Genomic DNA, 25,449 nt, shown 5'->3' on the forward strand with positions numbered 1-25,449 from the left:
GATGACATTACATTTTGGGGAAGGTAGGTTAAAGTTAATTTTTTTTACATTTTTTTTTTACTATATTTGTTTTTCACATTTACTTATAATGGGCGGAATTTCAAAAGTCTGTAGCAGCAAAACTGTTAGTTGAATTTAAACCAAAGTGGGTTTATAGATTGCCGGTGACCCACAATACATGTGGTTATATTTTGGAAAAAGTAGGTCAAAGTTCTTTTTTTTTCAATTTTTTTTTTCTTCTCCCATTCACTTATAATGGGTGAAATTTCAAATGTCTTAAAAACATCAATTTTATTTCAATTTACTTGGCACATATATACACCATGGTCATCATCCTAATGTGACTCCATGTGACATTAGGTTTAATGTCACTTAAATGTCATTTTGTCATTTGTTACCTTCATGATACTGAACATTATTGCATAATTTATTATGTATAGTGTGCTTGATCTATCTATCTATCTATGAATTAGTCAAATGACATATACAGACAATATAATCTATAACAATAACATCTATAATATATGCACTGCAGTCTACAACAAATTTGTATATAACTTTATAACTTAAGCTTTATCTCAAACACAGCTTGCATCATGCGCATCACGATAAGCATCCGTGTAAAACACAACAGTGGAACCAATGTTTAGCAATAGCAAAATTAAGGAAGTGACGCTCTGATTCAGGAAAATTATATTGAAAAATGTATTTTTCATCAATTCGAAATGATTAATTGATTAATTGTTTCAGCTTTACCTGAAACTGCTCTATAACTGTGTTCCAAATATGACACACGGTACATCTGTGTCTTAGGTTAAGTTGGAATTAAGAGCCGTTGTGAGACTGAGGACAATAACTCCTCCTGACAGCATCTCACCGTACATGTTCCTACTGGCACAAAGGTTCAGCCAAACGTTTGCTCTATTTGTCTTCTATTAGAGTTGGAGCAGAGTTTAATTATACCCACTGAGCTCATCAGGTTCTACGTTTTGTTGTTGTGGGAGCACAAACAGCGTCCCCTTTGCAGAGTATCCCTGGAACATGGAATCCAGCGTCAGTTTTCTCCCAGTGAAAGAGTTGTTAACATAATTGTTTCTTCAATAATTTTGTTGATGCGGCACTTTCCCCTCCTTTGCATAACCCTAATTAATTCAATACCTCAGGCTGTTTAAAGCACTTAGAATCTATAGAACGCTGAAATGATCAATACATATTTTGTGCTCCATGCTTGGCTGAGCTCAAGGGTGTATCAGCTGCTGGGTCTTCAGGCGGTCTAAGTGTGTGGTGCTTTTGTGTGTTCGGCAAAAACAACAAAGCATGCCTAAGTCCACTTGAAATACCACTTTAAAAAAAAAAAAAAGCGTATAGTTAAAGCACTCTTTAGCCATTGGATGTGAACAACAGGAACTTTATGAATTGTGACAGAAATTGTTCACTGCAAAAATCTAAATCTTACCGAGTGTATTTTTCTCATTTCTAGACAAAATATCTCATCACACTTAAAATATGACATAGTCACCTAAAGAGTAACTTTTCAGTGAAATATAAGAACTGATTTTTAGACAATAGACCTTGAAAATCTTATTTCAAGAAATCTTATCGAGATAATTTTCACTTGTTCCATTGGCAGATTTTTTGCTTAATTCAAGATTTTTTTTTTTTTGCTTAATTCAAGCACATTTTTACCTCTTTCAATCAATCAATCAATCAACAAACCAACCAATCAACTAATGAATCAATTAACCAATAAATCAATCAACCAACCAACCAACCAACAAACCAAACACCCAATCAACCAATCAATCAAGTGTTATTATGTGTTGTTTAAATAATACAGGTTCCAGGGCCAGACCAGCAGGTACTGTACATACCTAACTAACCACCCAACCAACCAACTAACCAACCAACCAACAAATCAATCAATCGATCAATCAACAAACCAACCAGTCAACTAATGAATCAATTAACCAATAAATCAACCAACCAACCAATCAATCAATCAATCAATCAATCAATCACTTAAGTGGTATTATGTGTTGTTAAAATAATACAGGTTCCAGGGCCAGACTAGCAGGTACTGTACATACCCAACCAACCAACCAAGTGGTATTATGTTTTATCTAAATAATACAGGTTCCAGGGCCCAGACCAATGAATAACTAACCAATGAATGAATGAATGAATCAATCAATCAATCAAATAAACCAATCAAATCAATCAATCAATCAATCATTTAAGCGGTATTATGTGTTATTTAAATCACACATGTTCCAGGGCCCAGACCAGCAGGTCCAGTACAAACCTAGCTTCGTACATTAGCCCCATCAGTCATTGAACATATTCATTATAATTCTTAATCACAGCCTGGAACACTTTGCTCTCGTCTGCACTGATTTCAATTTTTAACAAGGGCAGGAAAATCATTTTGCAGCCCTTTGATGGTTATGTTCTCATCAGAGGTGTAAAAATCTGATATGATTGGCTCAGCTCAAAATGAGATTCATGTCAAGTTATTTCCTCAGACTATTACAGCGCCTGAATTATTTTTATCACTTTGACATAAATCAATATCCTGTTTAAAAGCTAAAGCTAACAGGAGACCGGGAGCCATAAGCTAAGTTTTGTGATTACTCCCACAGATCTGACTCTCTCACCCAGCCTGGATTTTTTTTTTTTTTTTTTTTCATGGCCGTTCATTAGGTATTTGCTGGGGCATGAAATGTAATCCTTTCTAAACTGAACACAAAGCTGTGTAAATAAACCTTGATTCAATAACCCCACTGCTCCCCGGGCCAACACTCCCTGCTATCTGGGAAAACATTTATCAAGTCAAGCTTCTAATTTAACTGAGCAGAAAATGTACTGCTGCTCCAAAACGGTACACTTTTTAACAACACCATTCAAGATGAAAAAATTTGAATGCTAATTATGTATCATGGCACTGGTCTCAGTGGCACTACACAATAAAAGTACTATTTATATGCTTTTAAATGTATTATTAGGGTATTAACTCAGTTGTAGTGACTTTAGACATCATTAATAGGCTGTTTTAACACATTAGAAAACAGGAAGTGACCCACTGCTGTGTTGAATATTGAGCTGCCTTCGTCTCCATCATTAGCATCCATAAGCTTCTGGACAAACTGTCAGTTTTATCTTATATTTATGAATAAGATGATACGTTTACTGCCTGAATCTCCAATGATTTGTGGACATCCCTGATAATAAGTGACAGCTGATGACAAAATGACTGATCACTTAAGGTCTTTGATAAACTATTAGCGTTTAGCATTCATAGGATTAGCATGGTACTTGAAATGACATTTTCTAGTCACATTCAAATTGCAGTTGTAGTTTGTGGGATGTAAACTAGTGCACCTTATATTAAGACAAAGGAGGGCGTTTTATGTAATAGTGGCGTAAATTAACCGGCATAACCATTTTTAGTGACAGTTCTAGTCTAACATATGTTGACAGAGCTTTTTAACTGAGTTAAATGCAGTGGAAACGCAGCATTAGAATTCTTTATTGATTATGGGTTTATCTACCAGCGTTCTCGGCACTGTGCCCCCTGTTTGAATATGTAAAATGTTGAAAAAATGCAAGTGTTCCTGCTGGGATTCGAACCAGTGGTGGCTGCTCGTCTTTCAGACAGGGGAAGATCATTGTCGGCTTACATAAAAAAAATAAAAATAAATAAATTTAAATAATTGTCAGGTTATTTAAACATACATTTGGCCCTCTGTTCCTTTTTAAGAAAATGCTCAGTGACCTTATCGTACCAAGCAGGCGTCTTTTCCAGGGACTGGACCAGTGTCCTCTCAATGTCCAGCAGAGCTAGGCTGTTTAGACGGCCTTGGCCCATTGTGTTGTGGGTGTAAGACTTCAGCCTTTTTGAACAAGAGATGCTCCTTTCACTCCGACCTAGCTGACAGTTTGATTGATTTAACTATCTACAAAATGATATTAAACTCAAACAAGAAATGAATAAATTATGGAACTGAAACAATAAAATGCTGAAATTATGTTAAATTGAAACAAGGAAGTACAATGAGTGTGTTTTATTTACAGTGCAAGAAATGAACAAGTAATTTCGTAGTGGTTTCTCTCTTGATTTCACAGCAGAATGTGCGACGGTATTAACTGAACTGTGTCAGTGAAGGAGTAGATCTCAAAATAGCTGTCAATCAAACGGGGATTCAGCCTTTCGACTGATCCTCCAATCAGCACGTGGGATTCTGGCGTCCAGCCTGGCCGAGCTCTGCCCACAGCTCCATTCACCTCCAGAGACACCCGGCGTCTGGGGGCGGGACAACATCGTGGCATTTATCCAATTACTGTCCAGTTTTGAGGCAATGAAAAAAACTGTTCCACTCAGTCCCACTGAAGTGCATGGACGCTGAGCAGTCTACGGACAAATGCACTGAGCAGAGATCGAATGAGAAAACAGCGCAACGGGAATGTATGAGAAGTGAACATCGAGGTCCGTTGATTTGTGATAAAGCTGATTCTGAACGAACTCGTCTTTGAGATGAACGTGTTCTAACACATTTGTAGTCTATGAAATGTCAACACAACTGAACATATTTGACCATTTAATTTTCGTAATTTTAGGAGAAGCCGGGCTTCCCTTGCAGTCTGTGAGAAATCGCCACTGATCCAAAACATTGTATACTGTAGCGTCACTTCAGGTCACAAACCAAATCACCACCTGGGGGCCACCTGACTAACCCCCCCTCCTAAAATTTGTGATATTTAGTACAGAAATTCATTGTCCTGGTGTACACTGAGAAGAAAAGCATTTTGGAATTTGCAAATAACATTTACTGACTGTGTAAGATTAAAACAGCATGCAAACTAATAGTTATACATCCATCACTTTCATTTGACAAACACAATGACAGCCAGATAAATAGTTAGCGCATGGTTGACTGTTATAGTGATCCAAATAATATGGAAATCAAATCACCTAATTTGAACAGTTTTCTTCGTAAAATATGCACAGGGGTAAATTCAGTATGACAGGTTTCACTGCTGGATGTTTACACTGAAAGAATGTGGTTGTGCATGCCTAATGGTTTGGAGCATGCACATAATTCTTAGGGGGTAAAAAAATACGGGGTTAAATTTGTAGGCGACTCGTGTGATGCATTCTATCAACATCACTGAAGATGTTACTGTTACTTTAGAAAAATATTACTCAAGTACAAGTAAAAAGTAGCATCCAAATAATTACTTAAGTAAAGTAAAAAAGAACTTAATGAAAAAATTACTCAAGTACTGAGTACTTCCTGAGTAACATCATATTTATTGTTCTTTTAAATTCAACAATTAACAAATGAAATGTTAAAATAAATATATAGAATATATATGAGAACTTTACAGCTAGTTACAAATATACCTCACAATAATCATTGTTGGTTCCATCACTTTAATATTTCTAGTCTGTTCTTATGGAGGCAGATACTGTGCATGTTTTTCTATTACTTTTACGAGTTAGCCTAGATATCTTTATCTTAACATATCTTCTCCTTCTGTCGAATTTCTTTAACTCATGTGAGTCATGTGAGTTTTTGGTGGAAATCTTTCTAACAAACAAAACAAACAAATCGTTTCGTCCATTAACAAATGACCAAAAATAAAAGTGACAAGTGGAATGTGCACCATTGTAATAGAGTAGAAGTAGCGTTTCTTCTTCATGAATACACTCAAGTAAAAGTAAAAGTATGTAATTTTAAAAATACTCTTAAAAGTACAATTTATGTAAAAAGTTACTTAAGCAAATGTAATGCGTTACTACCCACCTCTAGTCTCAGGAGGACATGGAATTAAAACAACTAAACCCATGAATATACAAGAGAACAGCTGGAGAATATCTGTCCACTATAGTAACCACTATGCATGAAAGGGTTAAACTTCCTGAACATCATCAGGCACAAACAGACTCTGCTCTATATTGTCTTCAACTGTCCGTGCTACATTAAACTACCAATGTGGCAGAAAAGAGTAAATTATTCACTTTTTAAGCCTTAAGTCATGCATCTTTAGGATGTATCTACACAATAATTTGCTACTATGGGTGTCAGCAAATCTAAAAAGTTATAATAATAAATAAGCACATTTGTTTCGATACAATGTAAATACGCTTGGAGCTCCCTGTTCTATACTTTATCTGGTGGTGTCTGAAAACCCCATAGTCGTCATGTCAGGCTCCATTGATCCCCTGAGTGGAAGAGGAGGTGAGCTCTAAGCGTTCGTCACGCCACCAATGATGAATCTCAACATGGTTGATTAATTAGTGAGGTTTGAATGCTGTTGTTCCAAAAAAGAAAAGAAAAAGCGGGGAAAGAAAATGCTCTTTGATGTTTTGGAGTCAGCAGTTGTGTTCCCCTGATAAATAATTCATTGATAATTCTGAGAAAGAAATGCGAAAGAGGGGAAGGTAATGTTCATTTGATTACTCACCTTCTAACTGCACGGCCCCACATCGCCGAGGATTTTGCTAACGCGACAAAGTTTAGATTTCAGTGGGGTTTTACAAGTAGGCCGCTATTGCACTGCTTTTCATTCAAGCTTTGATTTTTTTTTTATCTAAGATTGGAATATTATACAGAGAGCTCGCATGAAATCAGGTCAGGTATAATTTAAAAGGATTGTGAGCTGGAGAATAAGTGTCCAATGAGAGACAGTTAACCTGTCTGTGTAGCTTATGCGTCCTCCACATTCGTTCTATAGCTCTATATCTCCATCCTCCATCTGTCAGAACATACTGTTTTACGTAGGCACAATAGAGGTCATTACACTGATGTCTGCAGCTGAACGCTTAATACGCTAAAGAAATAATATTAAACATAGAATCCAGTTTCAAGGTTGTATAAGCCACTAATGCATGTTTAAAGATGCATTAGCCACTAGAGTTAATGTTTGCATTAAATGTCATGAATAAAATTTTGTTCTGTGAAAGTGGTTCTTGTAGAGAGATTTCCGCCTTCAGCAATGTCACATAAATTCCAGCAGGAAACCTCAGATCTGCAACTGCTTTTCTTTTGTCCCAAAAGAAGTCTGGTGGGCCCACTTTTTGTTTCTATGCCCCTAAATGGAAGAACACCCATCAGATCACAGAATTAAAAGAAAAGAAAAGAAGAAACTCCTCTGCATCAGTGTTTTATTGTACTGTGCTCAAATTGCTTTTATCGGCTTTTATTTGTGTCAGCTCCACATTACTGTTACTGTTCTACTATTATCTAACCCTTTCCATTTATTTGTGTGTATTTTGTTTGCCTAGTTTTCTCCAAATTGTGGTAAACTCATTATTTTTTGTTTTTCATCTGTCTGCTTTTTGGAATCATAGTGAGTTCAGCTCTTTGGAAATGTTTCAAAGGAGCATGATCCAAATAACAAAACATAATACGTTTTTGCCATTCACCGTCAAACTTTGGCTCAACAATGTAGAGGTTTGGCAGCTGCAGCTTAGTAATTCAACAAATACATATATATAGTCATGAGAAAAAAGAACATAAACCCTCTTTTTAGTTTATCAGACCAAAAGAAAAACTTGCCTGGTCCTGAACTGTCACGAAAATTATTATTTAACAAAAATAAACAATATGTAAAGTTCAGCCAATGGTTCAATGGGTTGTAGAACCAATATTTGCAGCAATAACTTGATAATTTCATGAGTCTTAAGTCTTTGTTGGAGAATTTTGTCCCACTCATTTTTCCATCATTGCTTCAGTTCGTTCATTCATGCACAGCTGTTTTAAATGGTCCCACGGGGTCCAGGTCTGGATGTTGACTGGACTATTGCAAGACCATGATTCTTTTTTCAGCCATTATGTTGTAGGTTGGCTGGTGTTTTTAAGATCATTGTCCAGTTCAATGACAGAGTCCCCGCCCCCTCCCAATCTTTCTCTCTCTTTCTCTTCCTTTACCCTCTCTTTTAACCCCAACTGGTCAAGGCAGATGACTATCATCCAGGAGTTGGGGTCTGCTCAAGGTTTCTGCTTGTTAAAAGGAAGTTTTTCCTTTCATTGTCACCAAGGCTGAATCCCAATTCACCCTTGGCCCCACCCCCTTACCCCTACCCCTCGCTTTTGCGCGTACACATGAAGGGGTAGTGTTGTCCTGATTCTCAATTAGACGGAGGGGAAGGGTGGAGGCAGTATAGCCCTTGAAACTAAGACATTTAAGGACCACTCTACGAACAGAGAGGTAGGAGAAATTTCCCATAATTCTGTTTGAATCGTTGGCAAGATGGAGGTAAAGACAGACAAATGCCGCGTTTCCACTACGTGGAACCAGCTCGACTCGACTCGGCTCGGCTCGACTCGACTCGGTATTCCTGGAGAGCGATTCCATTACAAGATACTACCGACTTTACAGTACCTGGTTGTCATAGTGATGCAGTGCTTTACTTCCGTGTCGTCTGTTCAGAGAGTTGCTGATAAACTTGCTTGTTGCGTGTTGTCTCGTCTGAATTTTTACGTCGGCCACCTAAGACTGAATCTCCTCGACCGACCATGGTGTAGTTTTGGGCTGTTATCATGTAGATTAATGAACCGCTATATTTACTGTCAACCTCCGCAGCTGTTTTTTTGTAAATCGGCGGGACACAGAGGAAAACTGTCTGACCAATCAGTGGTCTGCAGAGTGTACACATCACGTTTTACTATCTGGTCCCCAAATCCTAGAACCTTGGCAGAGGTGATGCCAAAAAAGTAGCACCGGGTATCAGATTCCAGGTCCTTTTTCATAATGGAAACGCAAAAAAGGCCGAGCTGAGTCGAGTCAAGCCGATACCACGTAGTGGAAACGGGGCAAAAAAGTGCAGAAGTGTGATGAAAGAAACACACAAAGTACGTATTTTTTTCCTTAAAAACTTAATCATTTGATCAACAGTTTAATGTCGTTTCAATGTGTTATAGATTGCATTTCTACGGTCTATAGTTGATAGCCACTAAAAGATGACCAGAGTCCATGCAACAGAGACGGTTACAGCTACTGACGGAATGGTGAATACTTTTGGAAACAAAGTTGTCGCATCTGTTTATAGCAGCATCGATGACTGCTGATGATGTAACAGGTCATGAAGGGGTTGTCTCATTCCAAGTGCAAGGGCAAAGGGGGAGGGGTAAGGGGTGAATTGAGATTTGGGCCAAGTGTTTTGCTCCTGGAGGATTCTGTTGGGTTTCTGTAAATTGGCTTTGAGAGTCTGGTTTCGATCAGCTCTATATGTCAAGTGCCATGCGATAACTATTGTTATGATTTGGCGCTATATAATAAAATTGATTGATTGATTGCTAGATGGGCGACACGGTGGTGCACGTGGTTAGCACTCGTGCCTCACAGCAAGAAGGTCCTGGGTTGGATTCCAACACCCAGTCGACAGTGGGTGGGACCTTTCTGTGTGGGTTTGCATGTTCTCCCTGTGTCTGCGTGGGTTCTCTCCGGGTACTCCGGCTTCCTCCCACCATCCAAGACATGCACTAATAGGTTAATTGGTTAATCTAAATTGCCCATAGGTGTGAGAGTGATTGATTGTCTCTATATGTTCAGACCTGCGATGAACTGGCGACTTGTCCAGGGTGTACCCCACCTTCGCCCCTATGTAGCTGGGATAGGCTCCAAGCGACCCCCCGTGACCCTAGTGAGGATAAAGCGGGTTCAGAAAATGAATGAATGATTGAATGATTGCTAGATAATTTCAGGGAATGTTTCAGTGTGGGATAGATAATGTCACATGACTCTGGAATTCTCTGGACCACAGAGGAGTTCATGGCTGAGGTTGGAAAACAAGTCTCAGATCATCACCCCTCTATCACCACAGTTGACAGATGGTGTTTGTCCTGATGTAGCCTACTGCGTTGGGGTTTTGCTGATTGCAGTTTTGTGCATTACAGCCAAACATCTCTACTTTGGCCTTGTCTGTCCAAAGAATAAAGAAGTCTTATGGTTCGGTCAAATTCGATTTTGCAAACCTAAACTGTGCTGCCATGTTCTTCACAGCTTTCTCCTGGCAAGAATTCCAAACAAGACTGATCAAGCCATACATCTTTTTTGTCATGAACTTCAACATGAAAACTAATACCTGTGAAGTCTAAGACAGTGTTTTTCAACCTTGGGGTCGGGACCCCACTTAGGGTTGCCTGGAATTCAAATAGGATCGCCTGAAATTTCTAGTAATTGGTAAAAATAAAAACTTACAAATAAAATATATGGTGAGTTGACAGAGACAATCCCAATACATAAAAGGCATGACAAACTGTGAGTCTGAAACTGCAGCACTGTGGTTCTGTTTATCTGTCAAATGTTCATTGTGGTCAGTTTCAGATGCTGCAGCTCTTTCATAATTCATAGTTTGAGTTCTTGTTTGTTCAGTATTAATTGTCAGCCTTGTAAATCCAAGCTGGACTGACTGTACATATCCTGACCAAGGAAAATCAAATTCTCTCTTTGTGCAGTAATCTACACCTGGATTTTCTGCCTCCGTCCATAATAATAATATACATTATATAGACTAAATGTCATCTAAAATTAACATTTATTTGCAACTTAGTATAGCAAACTATTACATGATCAAAAACAAATTAGTTTTAGCAAAAAAAAAAAAAAAAAAAAGTCTGTTTGTATGTCTGGGGTCGCCAGAATTTGTGATGTTAAAATGAGGTCATGAGCCAAAAAAAGGTTGAGAAGCACTGGCCTAAGATGTTGCTTTGGGACTCTTTGGAATCTCTGAGCATTGCATGGTCTTATCTTTGGCTGAATTTGCTGGGATGTTCATTCATGACACTCCTAGGTGGACTGGAAACTTTACATTTGTGAATAATATTTCCCACTATTGGATGATGAAATTGCTAATTGCTAATGTCTTTCCTCATTGGGATTGTGTTAACACATACTTGAATGACCCTGACCAGCAAACTGCAACAGTATAGGTGGTCACATGTACCCCTTTATCGAACAAATGACCATTTTTGGTTATTTCTGCACACATTCCAAGACAGTGACAGCAACAGTTTCAGTGAGGACAGTGAGTCAACAATCTCAGGTCTAATGTGGTCTCCAGGGTCTGTAAGGTCCACCTCTGCATGAACAATGAGTGGACCTGCTTTGTTAGGAACCATGAAGTAATGGTACTAATGTAAGGAATGATGTTCAAAGGGAGAATGTGGATGTGGACAGGGGTCTGGATCAGCGTTTATGTTGGTCTAATGTTCTAAAAGCGATGTTCTTTTCACCTTAAATGTGTTTTTCTGATATTTTTTCTATATACAGTCTACTCTCGTTATACCGCCAACTTCCGTTCACGGCCAAATTGGCGGTATAGCGAAAATGGCGTTACAACGGGTTGCGTCCATAATGTGCATGTCTTTACTATATGATGTCTATGCTGCCTCCGTTAACCCGTTCTAATTGCGTTTCTAAATAAATCTTGATTCTGTTATGTTGTAAGGGATCATTTAAATTGGGGAAACCTTTTAAGCATTATTATACCGTGTCGGGAAATGACACCCCATCATCTTGAGGCTTTGGCTTAATCCCACGTCCTCTTCCCGACATCCTGACCTACTGAGTGTTCTGCGATAAATGAACGGTGGCCGTTCCATAGACCTACTCGTAGCTCGTCGCGATCAGCGTCTGGCGCGTTTGTTTCAGTGCATTGTTAAAATTTATGTGTACTCGATGGCAATCACGCTGGCGGTATAACGGTCGGGAAATCAATGGTATAAGTGTTGTTTGTGCATGGAACTGGGCTGGCGGATGGCGATAGGCGGAAATGGCGGTAGCTAATGGAATAATGCATTGGGGATTTTTGTGCAATGGTTTTGGTCAGCGGTGAGCGAAAATGGCGGTATAACGGCGGGCGGTTTAACGAGAGTAGACTGTACTTCTTAGATTTTTTTTTTTTTTTTTGCCACTTTCAAGATAAGGAACCAAATATGATAACTTCAATGACCTTGACTTTCAACATAACGATGAAAAATGTGTATGTTGACAGGTGTCTGGATCAGCACTTATGTTGGTCTAATGTTCTAAAAATGTTGTTCTACTGTAATGTTCTAAAATACACATTCCTCTCACTTTATGTGTATTTCTTGTAATTTTTTTTATATTTACTTCTTGTATTTTTATTTTTACCAAATATGGTAACTTCATTGATCTTGATTTTCTACGTGACCATAATTTTTTTTTTTTTTTTTTTAATTTGTAATAAAAGTAGTAAAGTCTTTTTATGTCCTCCAATAACACACTAAGGTTGAAAATTTTAATTTCAGAGTATTTCTGAGTGCCTTGTACATGATTAAATCAAGTAACTCAATAAATCAAATATATTTCTTTAGAAGCACTGGGCTGCTACTTACCCTCTTTATTTCTATGGAAGAAGTAAGGATGTTAGTTTTTCATGCGCTGCTTTAAATAAACAGACACGATAGAATATACCGTGAGTTGTTTAACAAGACTTTTTTTTATGATATGTAAAACCATCAAATTAAAAGAGGGGGTACTTTATATTAGCGATGACAGTATAATTTATAAAGACTTGCTTTGTTCTATAACTATTTAATTTTTCAAAAATATGCTAAAATATACAAACAAAGCAATGCAAATAGGAATAACAATATCTTCTTTATCTTAAATGTAAGTCAAACAAAGGCCTGGTTCATCCTGTTGTAGAGGTTAATGAAGGCCCTGGGCAGAGTTTGATCATTTACTGTTGGAGGAAATAATTAGTAACATTTGTAAAACATGGCACATAGACATTTGGCAGGATGAAGGGCAAATTAACAAAGTAAAAAGGAAAAGGAAACTGTTCCGCACTAACTGGGATGTTTGGCCATTTAAGTCCGTACATGAGTTGGATACTTTTTGAGAAACAGAGTGCAGGAGTTTGCACATGTCTGAGTGAAAGTGAGGGTTTAAGCAGCAGGACAACGACTGAGGCTGGAAGAACATGCCTGGTGGAGCCAACACAGCAGCTGTCCATGAACCACAGGGCCTCAACACAAAGCCTGGACAGACATACAACACAACAACGCAGTGCAAACACACTAGAGATATAAAAAATTAATCGACTATCAATTTTTTGTCGATAAAAGTTTGCTAGATTAAATTGTTAATTGACGGTTAACCCTCCGGTATCCCGTCCAGCATGGCCCTTACTAAGCACCAAGTATGCCTTTTTGGAACACTTGTGGAATAATGTCATAAAAAATTTCATACAGTTTGTTTTTAATTCTTTTACACTTTTTTCTATTTCATCAACTTGAGCAGTAAATAAAAATACCTAATACTCAATAATTGTCACATTTTTTAACCCTTTAAATGCCGTGTTTGTAATGTAAACAACCATTTTTTTGGATGGAAAAAACAAAAAAATATTTTTTTTCAATATACTACATAAAAAGTGGATCACATGTTTGATTTTTCTGGCCTGGCATATGTCAATGATTAACTCCAACATTGGTTAATTTGCATTATTATTTTTGGCGCTAGGTCAAATGTTAAAAAATACTAGCATCTGTCACCAAGTACGCGTAAAATGCACACCTATAAATCAAACCATTAAATATTATATATTGATTTATTTTTCTGCTCTAATTCGATTTTATTTTGGTAAATCCAGGTCCAAACCAACTAATATAAACACTAGCACCGCTGAGGGCGGTGCGTCACAGGTTAGATAAATCAATCATTAAGGAATATGACATGCTTTTTTTATGAAGTATATGAACAATATTTAGCTTTTATTCTTATAGACCCTATCAAAAGAGAATTTCAGGTCCTCAGGAAAATCGCCACTTATCAATTAATCATTAATCGATCGATAAGGTCAACCAACTAATGATTAATCGATATTTTGCATCCCCATAGACCACAAACCACCATCCACTTTCCATAGAAGAAAACCATTTAAAAACTACAATTATAACTTCGATCGCTTTAGTGACACATTCACTAAATGCATTTGATTTAATTTGCATTTGCATTATAATATTAACACATGGGAAGCTGTTTTATTATAGAAGGTAATGACACAGTCTTCCCATTTTGTATTCCACTTTTTGAAATGACAGTGAACGACAGAATCAGCGCTCCCCTGAGAATCCACCGCTCCCTAATCACAGTGTTCGTCCCAGTAGGATAAAATAGAATAGCTGTAGAATACATTAACAGGATCTTTGCTTCAGGAAGATGCTGCTAGTTTCAACGTAACTTAACAGTTTCCAGCTGTGTTTCCAGCTCGAGTGGAAACTGAAAAGTCAGAATGTTTTTGAGCTTAAATCAATAAGAGGTAAATATGAATAGATGCAATGAAAATGGATTTATTGAATAACTGTATGTGTTTATATGTCAACCTGTATTAGTTGTTGGGGTGGCCATGACTTAGATGGTAGAGTGGGTCGTGGCGGTTCAAATCCCGCTCTGTCCCAGTCATGTGCTGTTGTGTCCTTGGGCAATACACTTCACCCTCCTTGCCTCCAGTGCTGCTACTCACACTGGTGTATATATGTGTATGAATGTTCGGTTGGTGGTCAGAGGGGTCGTAGGCGTGAATTGGCAGCCATGCTTCCATCAGTCGAGCCCAAGGGCAGCTGTGGATACAGATGTAGTTTACCACCACCAGAGGGAGAATGTGAGAGTGAATGAATAATAGATCCACTGTGCGCTTTGAGTATGCGTTCATAGAAAAGTGCTAAATAAATCCAATCAATTATTATTATTATTATTATTATTGATGATGATGATGAAATTCTTTATTCAGGTCATCACACAATAACCAGTGTCAACAACAACACTTCAAACATTACAAATATTACCAACAGGTTAATGACTGAAAAGGCACAGGCAGAAGTAAAATGCTTATATTAATGCCTGTCCTACAGAACAAATTCAGCTACCCAGCATCCATACAGGAAAAAGAAAAAGACAAAAAACAAAAAAACAATGTATCCAAGCCAATAACAAGCGAAACCTAAAAAGGTGAAAATATACCAGAGAAATAGACAACTAACCACCAAATTAATTGTAATTTAACGTAGACTCAAAATAAATATATACCTATTACTTGTTAGAGCTTAACAATGTATCCTTCAAAATGACCTTACGTACCATTTTTTTAAATATCAAAAATGGGCTACACATTCTTAATCCACGCTGGCCTCATTCCATATTTAACTCCAACAACAGATATACATCTTCTTTTTGTCTCTTTTTTAGCTTTTTGTACAACAAATTTACAAACATCTCGCAAATCATATTTAGACTCATGTGTTGAGAAGAACCTTTGTACGCAGACAGGGAGTAAGCTTAATTTGGCTTTATACATTATTTGCATTATTTTATAGTAACCAAATCCTTAAATTTCATAATATGGGATTTCATAAACAATTCATTAGTATGTTCATAGTAACCCGGCCTTATTAATAACACGTATGGCTCGTTTTTGTAGGAGGACTATAGTATTTACAGTGTTTTATATGTCGAGCCCCACACTCCCACACAATATGACATATAAGGGAGTATAAGTGAACTATGAATTATATGTAGTGCCTTGTGGTTGAGTAGATTTCTGGACTTATACAAGATTGCCACTGACCTTGCAATCTTTCCTTTTATATATCTAATATGTGGTTTCCATGTTAATTTGTGATCAATAACAGCCCCTAAAAATTTTATATCAAACACTCTTTCAATTTCAGCATCACATATTTTTAATGTAATATCCCCATCAATTTCTTTCGATTCCCAAAAACCATAAGTTAGTTTTTTTTTAATGTTAAGTGACAATCTATTGACATCAAACCAAGTTTTAAGAATTTCTAAATCCCTTTCAACCGTGGACAAAAAGTTCCTTTAGATTATTCTCAGAACAGTACGTATTTGTATCATCCGCAAAAATAATAAATTTTAATGATTCAGTGACATTACAATATCATTAATATAGAGCAGAAAAAGTTTTGGACCAATCACCGATCCTTGGGGTATGCCACAGGTGACCTTCCTGTATTGTGACATAGTATTGTTAATTTGAACATATTGCTGTCTATTTTCCATGTACTTTTCAGCCAGGATAAGGCCACGGCTCTTATCCCATACTTCCCCAGTTTCTATTATCATTATTATTATTTTATTATTATTATTATTATTATTATGAGGACAACAACAGTCACTGAATTATTACAGTATGGAGAAATGCTACATTAGATGGAGAACAGCCACAGAAGTCCACCAATAAATGAACAACTGGCTTTTTATTGAAGTTTTTATCATGAAAAAGTTGAAATTTCATAATAAACACTATTGTAATGTTCTCTTGTTAAAAGCAAGCAAAGGGAGACCTCTAGTGGTCAGAATTAGATGCAGTAACGTATATTTTGTATTTTCGGTGTTCCGTAGTCAGTTCAGACCTAAGACAGAACTAAACAGACACTTTTTTCATTTGCCTGTGAGTCTTTTTATGTTCAAGTTGTTACGACCAAAAGAATCTCTGATGTAAACCTTTGTTGTTGGATAAAGGGACGTTTAAAATCTTAAGTTATTTTGTAAATGCTAATTGTTAGCATGTCTATGGAATTTCCCATTCAAGTTAGCCTCGAGCTAGTGATTTAATTTCTATTCATTTAATGTATGATGCCATGTAAATGTACTAGGGGGGTGAATATAACTGAGGTGTATTCTGTATGTTTTGCAGATTTACAGTGAGTCTTAAATAAAGCTTGGAGGAAAAGTTTGATGTTCGGCTTTTCTTGGGAAACCTGTTATCTATCTGACAAGCTAGTCGCTACCTACACACACACACAAGCCAGGGCAGAATTATAGTTTTAAACTTTTTTTCACTTGAGATACAGTTGTTTACGTTCACATTTGTGTCAGTTCATTGAGATAGAGCTTACTTGAAATTTGCTCTGATGTTTTATAAATTTCATGAACCCTTGGCTCCATGGCCTGCATCACAACATGATGGTACATATGCTTATTGATGCAGTAATGATTCAAGATCGACCAATCTGCGATCGTATCATGTTTGGTGTTGCTTTAGCTCACTTGGCACCTCAGTCAAGGGGGACACTAGAATAAAACCTGATTGGTACTCATTGGTCTCTGCCTTTTACCCTCAGACACACTGGCCCTTGCATAGGGTATTACCATCAGTTGGTCGTTCGTCCGTCTATCCAAAACTTTGCCATGCACTGGTAAGTCAGGCCACTGGGGGCAGTAGTGCACCTGATAAGTCACGCCGGGGGTTTTCAAGTGTGTGTACGTTATGTTACATAATGGAATCACAAAATAAATGCCATGACATGCCTGATTTATATACAAGTTTATTAAAAAATAGCTATTTGTTTTAGCTTTGTAGTAGATGCTATATTGTAAAGACCGACAGGCCGTTATCCCTTTTCATATTTGAAATATGTAAGGCCTCCAGCAGGGGCAAAAATAACTTTGTGTCATTCCTCTGTTGTCGGCAACCTGGGCACACGGATGATTTCTTATTTTTGTATTTAGTGCAATATACAGGGGTTGGACAAAATAATGGAAACACCTTAAAAAATCAACAAAATATATTTAATATGGTGTAGGTCCGCCTTTTGCAGCAATTACAGCCTCAATTCTCCGAGGTATTGATTCATACAACTTGTGAATTGTTTCCAAAGGAATTTTAAGCCATTCTTCAGTTAGAATACCCTCCAACTCTTTTAGAGACGATGGACGGTGGAAATCGACGTCTTACTTGAATCTCTAAAACTGACCATAAATGCTCAATAATGTTGAGGTCTGGGGACTGTGCCGGCCATACGAGATGCTCAACTTCATTAGAATGTTCCTCATATGCCATTCTTAACAATTCTCGCAATATGGACTGACAACACTTCACGAACCCAAAGGAGATTTATAATGAACTGTGTCCAGAAATGGGCTCAGAGCCACTGGATGGACCAGTGCTCAGTGGAGGTGTGGATTCTGTCAGACTGATCAGGATCCAGGCCAGTTATTTATTACCTCCGCAAGGAGGGTTATGTTTTGTTGGCGTTGGTTTGTCTGTCAGTCTGTGTGCAAGATAACTCAAAAAGTTAAGGATGAATTTGGATGAAAATTTCAGGAAATCTTGATACTGGCACAAGGACAAAAAATTAAATTTTTATGGTGATGGGGGGGGGGGGGGAGGCTAATACTGAAGCCTGAGAGAGAGAGAGAGAGAGAGAGAGAGAGAGAGAAGAGGATGCTTGCTCTTTATCCAAATAAAAATGACCTATTTTTTCCCTCAGACCTTGACTTTATGTACTTTTAAACTTCTGTGTCTCCTTTTTTGGTTGAGATTGTACCTGTTGTTTTAGTAGAAAAGTATATTTAGTAAATGTGTGAATGAATAAATGATAATTCACAGTAAATGATAGATAGATAGATAGATAGATAGATAGATAGATAGATAGATAGATAGATAGATAGATAGATAGATAGATAGATAGATAGATAGATAGATAGATAGATAGATAGATAGAGGGGTTGGACAAAATAAGGGAAACACCTTAAAAAATCAACAAAATCTAATTTAATATGGTGTAGGTCCGCCTTTTGCGGCAATTACAGCCTCAATTCTCCGAGGTATTGATTCATACAACTTGTGAATTGTTTCCAAAGGAATTTTAAGCCATTCTTCAGTTAGAATACCCTCCAACTCTTTTAGAGACGATGGCGGTGGAAATGGACGTCTTACTTGAATCTCTAAAACTGACCATAAATGCTCAATAATGTTGAGGTCTGGGGACTGTGCCGGCCATACGAGATGCTCAACTTCATTAGAATGTTCCTCATGCCATTCTTTAACAATTCTAGCTGTATGGATTGGGGCATTATCATCTTGAGGTGAAGGTGTGTCCATTATTTTGTCCAACCCCTGTACATTACAAAGGCCGTATGTCATTGTATAAAAGGCGTGGAAATGACGCGCGCCGGTGTGGCTTGGTGGAGTGAGACGTCACGCCGTGGTGGAAGTGGGCCAGGACAGGTGATCCGACGGGACTCAAAGCGGTGGATTTAACCTTTTTTTCCCTGGGATTAAACTTTTTTCCTCCGATCCATAAGGATTACCATTTTCCGAGGAACACTTGAAGCCACCATGGACCAAAACTGCGGCGGGGATGTGTGGGGCCGTAAGTAGAGCCGGCGGCTACCCACTACGGCTTTGTGTAAGACAGTTGGCGTACGTGGACTTTCGGAAACTCAGAGGGGAGGTGTTGTGGGAAGGGGGTTTGTCTATTTGTGTTCAGAACATATAGGGATTGATTTTTGACAGAAGTGTTGTGTTCGTGGGATTGGGTTTATTGTGGATGTGCACGATGGTGTGTGTGTGTGCGTGAGTTGCGTGGGTCGGGGATTCACTTGTTGCAAATTAAAAGGCCAGAACAGAGCCGAATGCATTTTTTGTCTTTTCCTTATTTTTTCCCCTGCTGATGATTAAATCCACCTGCGTCCTTAACTGCGTTGTAGCAGAGGCGCTTTAGAGACGTAAGTGAACTGTTACAATATGAAGTGGAAATTGCTAATTTTACTGTAGCACATAAAATAGATAGAGTTCTGGGTATGTTGCATATTTGTGACAACAGGCAAGAAAGGTAAAAAAAACCCAAACATTTTCTTTTTTTTTTTTTTAAATATCTTTTTATTTCACACAAGAGAATCCTCCAGATACAGTACAAATATAGTCATACTGGGTCTCACTTTTTACAGTTCTCCTTGTGCATTCTTCCCACCTCCCATCCCTAAAGAAATAAATCAACTAAACACACACAAAAGTAACAGGCCAAAATATACATGTCTAAAGTAAAAATATAATAATAATAATATAATAATAATAATATATAATAATATAAAAATCATCGTCATCATCATCATCCTCACAATAATATTAATAAGGGTAACAACATAAGCATGAACATAATTATACATGTTGTAACATAAATAGCAATAATAGGGCAGTATTCATGATCTACAAACTCAAACTTTCTCCATACCAGAAACTAAAGGCAACCAAAATTCATTAAAGAGATGGCCCCGATTGTATTTGTCCAAAGTCAGTTTCTCTAAAGGTAAAAAAGAAGACAATTGATCATGGAAGATCTTAAAAGATGGAGGGGAGTCATTCTTCCAAAATAAAAGTATGCATTTCTTTGCGAAGTAAGTGATCATAATTGGTACCCTGCATTTTTTATGATCTAACTGTAACTTATAACATTTTCTGGTCTCAGGCATGGAGATGATTTTATTGATGTCACTTTTTTTTTTTTTTTTTTTCTTGAATTAAGCAAAAAAAATACATTAAAAAAAAATAAATCTTGAATTAAGCAAAAAAAAAAAAAAATCTGCCAGTGGAACAAGTGAAAATTATCTTGGTAAGATTTCTTGAAATAAGATTTTGAAGATCTATTGTCTAAAAATAAGTTCTTATATCTCACTGAAAAGTTACTCTTTAGGTGATTTTGTCTTATTTTAAGTGAGATGAGATATTTTGACTAGAGATGAAAAAAAAAATACGCTTGGTAAGATTTTGATTTTTGCAGTGTGCCTCTCCAAACATTCCCAAACATCTGAGTAAAACATCTTTGATTTAAACTATAAATGCACGTGGATGTGTTCTGGATATGGTTGATTCCCTGCTGCGCTCCCATTGGTCCTTTAAGATGCGTAGCAAATTTTGCCATCTGCAAAGTGCTAATGAAACAAAGGTCCCGGCCTCTCAGCGATCGCCACGCTGTAATTTATTCACAATGGCTTTTTAGCGCTGTTTGTTTTGATCATCTGTTAATGCATTATTCACCCTCTCCGCTGTGGAGCTGATTGAGCCTGTTTCAATATGTTGCCAAGGTTAGATCATTCATTAAGCATGCATTGCATAAATCAATAGGTGAATTGGGCCTTCCTGACATGACCTCCCCTGGTGAATCTGGAATGATGAATGGATTTCTGCCGATGAGAGCAAAAAGCCACCACATGTTTGATGAACATGTCTCATTATGAGAAGTGACTGTATATAGCCTACAGTCAGAGTCTCTGTTTCTTCATAAATTACAGTGTTGATAGAAAAACCAGCAAAAAAAAAGAAAGTCTACATATAGCCAGGAGATACAAATACATATTGATTTCTTCCCCTTCTTTCTTTAGAAAATATGTAAGTATTATTTGCTGTACATGAAATCCCATCAAAATGCAACAAATGTGATCTTTAAATATAAAAATCAGAGTAGTACATTATCAGTATACATATTAAAAATCACAATTATGATTTTATGATTTCTGAATTAACCCATAAAACCCAGTGTTGCTTTTGTGGAAGCTCCCAAATTATTGTTCACTATATTTAACCTTTCTGGAGTGATTTATCATGATATCTTGTAATATTAGCCTCTGTTTTCGGGTATTTTCCTATATTTAGTTAACTGATAGATGTTTGAAGTTGAGGGTTATTAAATGAAAAACAGAGAAAACTGAGGAAAAAGTGACTGTTACAACAAAACATTAATAACTGAATATATAAACAAATATGTCCATCCACTGTCACTGATCCAACTCCATGGGTTTATGACTTTTTCTTCAATTTTGTTCCGTTTGTATCTTATTTTGTTCATTTTATTGATCACGTTGGCTGTTTTTGTTCATTTTATTGCTTATTTTTTCTTTATTTACTTAATTTGGGTTAATTCATTGCTTTTTTATTGCTATTTTTTCATGTCATTTAGGATTTGTAAATATTTGATTCATTTTGTTCCTTTTATTGATCGTTTTGTTGCTTTTTTTTTTTTTTTTTTTTTTTTACTTAATTTTGGTTAATTTATTGTTTTTTTTGCTCTTTTTCATCTTATTTGGAATTTTGTAAATATTTGATTCATTGATGTAATTTTTAAATTTAATACACATGAACCCAGTGTTCACTTTTATTCAGTTCATGTCTAATTTTGTTTGTGTACTTATTATTTTGTTGATTTATTGTTCATTTTGTTCATTTTATTGATCACTTTGGTTGTTTTGTACATTTTATTGCTTTTTTAAAATTTACTTAATTTTGGTTAATTTACGGATTTTTTTATTGCTATTTTTCATGTTATTTAGGATGTTGTATTTGGTTCATTTTTGTTCTTTTTTTTTTTTTTTTTTTAATTTATTATATATAAACCCAGTGTGTCTCTCCACTGTCATTGATCCAGCTCCATGGGTTTATGACTTTTTCTTCAGTTTTGTTCAGTTTGTGTCTTATTTTGTACATGTTACTTATTTTTCTGATTTATTGTTCATTTTTGCTCATTTTATTGATCACTTTGGCTGTTTTTGTTTATTTATTGCTTTTGTTTTGTTTATTTACTTAAGTTTGGTTAATTTATGGATTTTTTTTATTGCTATTTTTTCATGTTATTTAGGATTTTGTAAATATTTTGTTCATTTTTGTTTTTTTAATTTAATATATAAATCCAGTGCGTCCATCCACTGTCATTGATCCAACTTCATGGGTTTATGAGTTTTTCTTCAATTTTGTTAAGTTTGTGTCTTATTTTGTTCCTGTTACTTATTATTTTGTTGATTTATTGTTCATTTTATTGATCACTTTGGCTGTTTTTGTTCATTTTATTGCTTTTTTTTTTGTTAATTTACTTAAGTTTGGTTAATTTATTGCTTTTTAAATTATTATTTCTTCATGTTATTTAGGATTTTATAAATATTTTATTCATTTTTGTTCATTTTATTATCAGTCCAAAAATATATATATAAAAAAAAACAAAAACAAAAAACAAAACAACCGACTAAATAAAGCACTGACTGGTGTTGCTTACATCCTCACCACTAAACAGAAGCAGTCACAGCTCTGTATAACCTGACCTACTGAAGGACAACTGTCAATAATCCAAACTGAAAAAGAAAACAGAAGTGGGGATGGCGCCATCAAAGTTAAATGATGAAATAACTATAATGTATTACAAAACCACCTTGAACAAAATATATTCCAAAGGCAAACATGCATAATAGGTAGTGACAGTATCATCTCTGAAGAGTTCTCTGCCCATATCTGGGTACATAATGATCTTTATTTATGAAATTAATAATTAACAAAAAAAAAAAACTACACATACAGCTATTAAACAATGAGTGATGAAGATACAATCAATTTGCAACTTTGCACATATTGGACATTTAGCATAATAAGTTTGGCTAATATGATCTGATGTGCATGTAAGCATAAGCAGTCACATGATCATAACCTTAAAATATGTTTTCTGTGATCATAAGTCAGTCAGTACAGCTGCAGTTTGGGGTTTGTTTCTTTAATCACACGTGGATTCTGTAATGTGATGATTTCTGTGATGTGATCTGCACTGGTTTCTATGATGGACTGATAAAAGAAAGCCAGCGTCTGTCTCACGTCACCAGCAGTACTCATCAAATGTCAAGGCAGGATTTGTTTCTTTATTTTTTGAGAAAGACTCAGTGCTGAGTACTAATGCTCACAGTGCAGTACTGGTACTTCATGGTTTTCCCCACACTGACTTTACTACAGATGCTCTATCCGTCCTTGAACACTGGTACACAGATGTTTAACCCTGTAAAGCCTGAACCATTAAATAATTGACAGCAAATTCCAGTTCTTTGAAACTGGAGTCTTTATTGGTCCGTCTTTTTCCAAATATCATTTTCCATGTACGAGTTTCAATTTTGTATCATATTTGATACATCAGGTCTCAATGCTCAAATATTATTATTTTTGAACAAACAAAAACACAGTATAACACAAACATGTCTAAGAAATTGGTAATTCCTTTTCAAAATTGTCAAAGTTCTACCTCCTTCCTCATTAATGTCAGTCTTGTAGTGGCACTGGAAAGGCCTCTGGTGAATGAACTCCTCCCCCTGGTGGATTATCTCTGTATTGCATGTATCTAATTGTATACATCAGGTTTTTTAAGAAAAAAAATGACACTGATCATGTAGAGGGCTTCAAAACTCATGTATCAAATATGATATGTTTGGTGTTATAGGGTTAATCTGAGAAAATGTATTTGTATCTTATTACATCATACAATACACGTCGTTACATTTACCAAAAAATCATCAGGAAAATATGTTACGTAAAAATCCTTTAATTATTAACCATTATTCCTTTTTTAACCCTTTAACCCCTGACGTGTCTGTGGTGAGCGTTCTGATTGTGTGATTTATTGTAATTCATAAAAATTCAATCGTTTGCTCAATGGTAAAAATTTCCAATCGTGCTAATAGAATAGACTTTGGTCTTTACATAGACATCTGAGCATGCTCAGTGCACCCCCCCACCACCTGTGGAATGGGGGGTAAAACACAGCAGTGAGTGAGACCGACTCGCTATAAAAACAGATGGTTTGAGCTTCTTTTTTTTATTTTTATTTTACATTGTTTTCATGTTATTTTCCTTTTACTATTGTTTCCAGTGTTGTCATGATTTTTCTTTTCTTTTTTTTTTTTTTTTTTTTTTTTTACTGTGTTTTTACCAACTTTTGACCATGTATCTGCTTTTTGGAGTCCAACTAGGTGTCAAAAACCAGCTGGACTGGTTTAGAAAATAAAAGCCCCAAACAAGTACAAGGCCAAAATTCAAGTACTTCTTGTTGTTCAGTGTGTTCCAGTTCCAGGTCATATTTATCTAAACCCACTTTTATTCTTTGGTTCAGTTATTTGTCTATTTGGACCCTAATAGTTCATAAAGTTTGAATTTGAACCCCTCAGGTGCTGCAAAGCTATCTTTATTTAAAATTTGGCAAAAATCCAATGGATTTCTACAACCTGTTTTGATTCCTTCTTGATTTGTTACGTTTTATAACTAGTTACATAATGACATTTGCACATATAAGGTCAAGACTTCCGATGAACATTTCTCCGAGTACGACATAATTGTTTATCAGCAGCAGTGGTTGTAGTCCATACTGAAAATATGTCCAAACTTCTAGCTGATTACCTAAAATGTTCAGTCATTGGTTGTATTAACTAATTAATTATGTGGCTGAATGTGACAGAGCAGCACAGTCAACAACCTGGAGGGGGCGGGGCCTGAGGTGGGTCATTTGGATTTAAAGGGCCAGCGCTCAAAACAACCTTTCTGGTGTCATTACTCAGAAATAGGGTTGAAGATGGACCTGTGGAGTTGAATTAATGAAGAATTCAGACCCAAGTATAGCATTTACAGTTTATGTAGACCACAGGGAAATGTTTGAAAATGCCTAATTCCATTAAAAAAAAGCAAACTATCACTCTTTTAAGTAAATTTATGGAGGGGTACTTTTTACTTTTACATCACTACATTTTAGAGCAGATATCTGTACTTCTTACTCCACTACTTTTCAGATTGTGTTTGCGTAACATGCTGTTTTTGTTTTCTTTTTCTAAATTGATTCTTTTACCATCCACACACAGCACTGTGCAAACGCACGC

At 36.3% G+C, this 25,449-nt stretch overlaps 1 long non-coding RNA gene across 1 annotated transcript in view; it reads left to right on the forward strand.

Annotated features, from left to right (window-relative positions):
• Nucleotides 1-25,449, forward strand: part of LOC115414102 (uncharacterized) — a 54,529-nt gene that overhangs the window by 18,265 nt on the left and 10,815 nt on the right. The window contains exon 2 of the long non-coding RNA XR_003934563.1: nt 3,838-3,844. This is a non-coding gene — a long non-coding RNA (uncharacterized LOC115414102). The remainder of the gene's footprint in view (nt 1-3,837; nt 3,845-25,449) is intronic.

Source organism: Sphaeramia orbicularis, chromosome 22 (genome assembly GCF_902148855.1).
Source record: "Sphaeramia orbicularis chromosome 22, fSphaOr1.1, whole genome shotgun sequence".
NCBI lineage: Eukaryota > Metazoa > Chordata > Actinopteri > Kurtiformes > Apogonidae > Sphaeramia > Sphaeramia orbicularis.